This window comes from Elephantulus edwardii, unplaced genomic scaffold, assembly GCF_000299155.1.
Source record: "Elephantulus edwardii isolate Elephantulus edwardi_28Jun2011 unplaced genomic scaffold, EleEdw1.0 scaffold00298, whole genome shotgun sequence".
Lineage (NCBI taxonomy): Eukaryota > Metazoa > Chordata > Mammalia > Macroscelidea > Macroscelididae > Elephantulus > Elephantulus edwardii.
The window spans coordinates 1,688,690-1,695,231 of NW_006400048.1; positions in this window are offsets into that span (position 1 = coordinate 1,688,690).

Genomic DNA, 6,542 nt, shown 5'->3' on the forward strand with positions numbered 1-6,542 from the left:
ATCTCTGTAGATGTTCATTGAAATGAAAAATAAAGAAATTTTTTAAAAAAAGGAGTGTTGATTGTGGACTGAGCCAGCTGTAATTGCTAATAACCTCAATCTCTTATCCATCTAATACAGTGCTGCCAATTGGCCCAGTGATGAGAATCTTTGTCTTGCTGATGTTGAGCTTCAATCCATATTGAAGACTACAGTCCTTGACCTTTTGCAGCAAGGTCTTCAGTTTCAGCAAGCAAAATTGTGTTGTCTGTGTATCATAGGTTGTTTATGAGTCTTTCTCCAATCTTGATGCCTCATAAATCCCTGCTTTTGAATGATCTGTTCTGCATACAGATTTAAAAGGTACAGGGACAGGATATACATCCCTGATACACTCCTTTCCTGATTTTGAACCATCCAGTGTTTCCTTGTTCTGTTCTGATGACAGCTTCTTGGTCCAAGTATAGGTTTCATATAAGCACAGTCAAGTGTTCTGAGATTCCCATTTTCCTCAAAGTTAGCAAGAAGAGATCCAAATTTATTCCCATTCCTAAAAAAGGTGACCCAAGAGAGTATGGAAATTATCAAACAATATCACTAATATCACACATTAGAAGATTATTCAGAAAAGACTTGAACAGTACATTGACAGAGACCTACCAGAAATACAGGATGGGTTTAGAAGAGGTCATAGCACTAGGGACAAATGGACCTTGGCAGAAAGCAGAGAGGACCAGAAGAATGCCTATATGTGTTTCATTAGCTATGCAAAGGACTTTGACTGTGTGGATCACAGTAAATTGTGGCTAGCTTTAGTTTAGTGGAAATTTTTAACAATATCACATCCATGCAAAATCTTGCTGAAGATTATATTTTAAAAAAATGACTGGAACAATACATTGACAAAGAACTACCAAAAATATAAGCTAGTTTTCAAGAGCTCATGGCACTAGAGACATTATCGCCAACGTCAAATGTACCTTGGCTGAAAGCAAAGAGTATCAGAGGAATGCCTCTCTGTGTTTTTATTGACTATGAAAAGACATTTGTCTGTGTGGATCACAACAAATTGTGGCTAACCTTGAGAAGAATGGGAATCCCAGAACACTTGACTGTGCTTATGTGAAACTTATACTTGCACCAGGAAACAGTCCTCATAACACAGCATGCATTGTACAAAATCAGGAAAGAAGTCCATTAGGGATGAACCTTGTCTCTATAACTTTTCAATCTATATGCAGAACAGATCATTTGGTAGGCTGGGTTTTATAAGAAAAAATGTGGCATTAGGATTGGATGAAGACTCATCAACAACTTGCATCATGCAGATGACACCTTAATTACCAAAACTGAAGAGGACCTGAAGCATTTGCTACAGAAGGTCAAGGACTGTAGGCTTCAATATGGATTGAAGCTCAACATGAAGAAGACAAAGATTCTCACCACTGGGCCAGTTGGCAGCACCATAATAGATGGAGAAGAGATTGAAGTTGATGACCTGACTCCACAATCAACACTCTTGACACAAGTAGCCAGGAAATCAAAAGATGAATTGCCTTAAGGAAATCTGCTGTCAGGAACCTCTCCAAAGTGTTAAAGAGCAAAGATGTCAGTCTATAGATTAAAGTGCACAAGTTTCAGGCCATTATCTTCACAATTACTTGCTATGCAATGCTTAAGGATGACAGAAGAAGATTTGATGCTTTTAAGTTGCGGTGTTGGAGAAAAATATTGAACATATCATGGACTGCCAAGAGAACAAACAAGTTTGTCTTGGAGATAGTGAAACCAAACTGCTCTTGAAAGCAAGGATTTGGAAACTGTCTCACTTACTCTAGGCATGTCCAGACCTTGGGAAAGGACATCATGCTTGGAAAAGTAGAGGGACAGTACAAAAGAGGAAGACCCCAGACGAGATGGATTGACATGGTAACTGGGGTAAAGGGGTTATAAATGTGTTGGAGATAGTGAGACCGACTCAGGATATGGCAGAATTCAGAGCTATTGTACGTAGGATCACTATGAGTCACAGGTGATTCGATGGCATATAACAACAACACCAACAACTTAAAACTAGCAGTGTTTTGAGTCACTTGATAAATAGACTACAGTAACAAATACAAAGGAGGATCATATTGCCTTAAAACCCCAAGGAGATTCTCCTTTAGTGGTGGAGTCTTTCTTCCAGGAGCCTTATAAGTTGTGCGCCTATAAACTGGCATGGAATCAATTGAGGTTGCGTGACTTTTTATTCTGGTGATTCAAGTAAGTGTGATCTAGGATTTTTCTGCTTGTGTGGATTAGATAAATATTTAATAGATTTCCCATCTATTTAACTCCTAGGGACACCATAGGGAACTCTGGTGGCATATTTATAAGAAGCCATGCTGCAATCCCAAAGGCATGTGGTTCAAATCCACCAGATGCTCCATGGGAGAAAGATAGACAATCTCCTCTTGCATGTTTTACTGCCTCTGAAAACCCACTGGAGGGTCAGCTATGGGTTGATTTCAACTCAATAGCAAACAACAAGGCACAACATAGCTAAATATAAGTCACGTAAGTTAGACTTACTGCTGCTTCAACTCTGCAGTCTTTTATAGTATTTAAGATTCTGCTGAAGATGATCCAAAAATGACTGGAACAGCACATCAAGAGAGAATTCCCAGAAGTTCAGGCTGGGTTTAGACAGGGTCGTGGTACTAGGGATATTGTAGCTAATATTAGGTGGATCCTAGCTGAAAGCAAGGAGTACCAAAAGAATGTCTATCTTTGTTTCATTGATTATGCAAAAGCATTTGACTGTGTGGATCATAACAAACTGTGGCTGACTCTGAGATGAGTGGGAATCCCAGAACATGTGATTGTGCTAATGCAAAACCTATACTTGGACCAGGAGACAGTCATCAGAACAGAGCAGGGAAACACTGCATGGTTCAAAATTGAGAACTGTGTGCGCCAGGGCTTTATTCTGTCTCCATACCTTTTCAATCTTTATGCAGAACAGATTATCTGGGAGGCTGGGCTCTTTAAGGAGAAATGTGACATCAGTATTGGGGGAAGAATCATCAACAATCTGCATTATGCAGATGACACAACCCTGCTTGCTGCAACTGAGGAGGACCTGAAGTGCTTGCTGTGGATGTTCAGGGACTGCAGTCTTCAGTATGGATTGAGGCTCGATATCAAGAAAACAACAGTTCTCACCACTGGGCCAATTGGCAGCATCATAATGGATGGTGAAGAGATTGAAATAGTCCACAGTTTTTGTTTGCTTGGTTCCACAGTCAACACTCTTGGCACCAGCAGCCAGGAAATTAACAGATGCATTAAGATGGGAAAGTCTGTGGTTAGAGACCTCTCTAAAGTACTGAAGTGCAATGATGTCAGTCTGGAGACTAAGCTGTGCCTGATTCTTTGCAATTACTTACTATGCATCAGAAAGCTGGACAATGACTACGGAGGATAGAAGGAGAATTGATGCCTTTGTGTTGTGATGCTGGAAAAAAATATTGACTATACCATGGACTGAAAAAAGAACAAACAGGTTAGTCCAGAAGAGGGTGAAACCAGGCTGCTCCTTAGAGGCAAATATTCTGAAGCTCTGTCTGACATACTTTGGGCATGTTACAAAGAGGGATGAGTTCTTGGAGAAGGACACTAAGCTAGGGAGAGTGAAGGGACAGCACAAGAGAGAAAGACCCTGAATGAGATAAATTTCCCCAGTGACTGGGGTAATGGGGGTAGGTGCATCAGGGAAAATAAGGTTGGCCCAGGATAGAGCAGGGGTCAGAGCTGTTGTCCATAGGATTGTTATGAGTTGCAAGCAACTCAGTGACACATAACAACAACAAGAGAGTTGGCCACCAGAGCTTCCTTGATAGAAGAATAAGTTATGCCCAGTGCATCTAAATTCCAAAATCAATCTCCATAATAGTCTATGTGTTTCCTACTGCCAAAGGGGCCCTTTAGAGTAGTGAGAGAAGATCTTCACCCTGAAGCCCACAGCGTCCCTTTTCAGCAGGAAGTAGCTAAGAGAATACGCCATCCCCTTTTCCTTATGAATCAGGGTGAAGTCTCTCTCAGGGAATGGCAAAGGACACACTGACAAAGGAGATTAATCAGAACTGACTTTGACAAGCACTGTGGCAATTGGACAATTAAAACAGACATTTATTTGGATGGCGGGGGAAGAAGAACAAACTAGGGAGGAGGGTAGAGAAAATGATGCAGCAGTGAAGGAGTGAAGACCCAAAATCTCTGTAAATGTTCATTAAAATTAATAAAATTTAATAATAATAAAAAAAATAAGTTATGCCAAAACATCACAAAACAAGCCCATCTGAAACTCAAACTCCATTATCCCTTTGATTAAGTCTGGTCCCATTGTCTTTTTCCCACTTTAATTAAAAATCTCACATTTCTTTTTTCTGCTTCCTTTCCAGTTTTCAAACTGCAGCCCTGATTTCTTCTTCCTTTTATTAAGGCTGCTCTTTCTAAACAGCTACTGCAGCTCATTACCATAGAAATAGGAACACACTGCTAAAATCAGCACAAAGGCCTCGGGGAACACCCTTGGGGAGCTACATGCTCTCCCTCCCACCCACTCATCCACCAGCCAGATACATATCTGCACACAGCAGCAGACCTTCAAGCACAGCCAAGGCAGATCTGCTGAAGTTGCAACTCCAAAGTCTCTTCCATTCATACACATCATCAACAGGGAAAAGAAATTATCTCTCCAGCAAATTACAGCATGCCTCTAGACTTCTTTCCTCTCCTATGGGGGATGGGAGTGAGTTTCTCTGTAGAAAACTCTGACTTTCAGCAAAAATCCTGACATGGTTTTGACTAGATGGTCTGGTCTTTATGGCCTTGTACTGCTAACCCAGAGGCAATGCCTCTCTGGCAGTTCAAATCACCAGGGACTCCTTAAAACAAAGATTAGCAATCCTGTGATTTACAGCCTGGATTTAATGCACTGGAGGTCAACTGTGCATTTGTAGCAACTGAATGTCAATGAGGACCCAAAATATAAGACAAAAGGATTTCCATCTACAGTGCACTATCTTCAAAGTCTTGCAGTTCAAATCCATAGCTGCTCTGCAAGAAAAAGGTGGACAATTTCCTCTTGTGTGATGTACCCTCTCTGAAAATCTGCTAAAGGGTCAAAATGAGTTGCTGAGTCATTTTGGTTTTCCCTAAGGGTTTGGGAGGAGCTCTGATGGGTCAGATCATAGGAAACTATGCTGATAACCCGAAGGTTAAACTGTTTCTCTGGCAGTTTATAGCCACCAGGGAAGAAGATGGGCAATCTTTTTCTGTGTCATCTATCATTGTTAAGTGTCTTGGAGTGACTGCGACTCAGTGACCTTATGCGCAATAGCTCTGAAATCTGTGCTATCCTGAGCCAATCTCACTGTCTCTGACACACTTACACCCATTCCTCCAGTTACTGTATCAATTCATCTCATGGAGGGGCTTCCTCTCCTGCGCATGCTTCTAAGCATGATGTCTTTCTCCAAGGACTGGTCCCTCCTGGTAACATGCCCAAAGTATGTGAGATGGAGCCTCAAAATCCTTGCCTCCAAGGAGCAGCTTAATTTCACCCTCTTCACGACAGACATATTTGTTCTTTTGGCAGTCCATGGTATATTTAATACTCTTCTCCAGCACAGCTCAAAGGCGTTGATTCTTCTTCTGTCAACTTTAGTCATTGTTCAGCTCTCTGATGCATAGCAAAACATTGTGAAGATTATGGTCTGGATCAGCCACATCTTAGTCTCTAGACTGACATTATTGTTCTTCAGCACTCTGGAGAGATCTATGATATCAGTTTGGGGATTTTTTTTTCTGTTGTGTTTTTTTTCAATTTTATTATATTAATTTTAATAACAATTTACAGAGATTTTGAATTTCCATTCATTCATTGTTGCACTTTTCTCCCTGCCCAGCTCTCCCCGCCCCCCCCGCCCCCAGTTCACTCATCTCTTTGAAAAGCAAAAGAAAAATTCCTTCTTTGGTATACAATCCTCCTGTATCCCTCCCACTGCCCGGAGTACACTCTACTATGCAACCTTAATGCTGGACTCTTGTGATAACCAAAATACCCTATCATATATCACTTTTAAATTATTCTCTCCCTCATCTGTTTCAATGCAGTACACATAAATTATCCAGTTTTTCTCAGTCTTACCCCAACCCTGATGTCAGTCTCATTCTACAACAGTGGCACCATGCAGTATTTGTCCTTTTGCGGATAGCAGAGTTTCTTAGTGCAATTTGTCTTTGGTTTCCTAACTGCTGGTGCCAAGAGTGTTGACTGTGGAACCAAGCAAGGTTCACAATCTCAATCTATTCTCCATCTATCATGGTGTTGACAATTGTCCCAGTGGTGAGAATCTGTGTCTTCTTGATGTTGAGCTTCAATCTGTATTGAGCATTGCAGTAAATGTTCCAGGTCTTCCTCAGTTTAGGTAAACAAGATTGTGTCATCTGCATACAGCAAGTTATTGTGAGTATTCTTCCAATTTTCATGTCTTACTCATAAAGTTCAGCCTCCT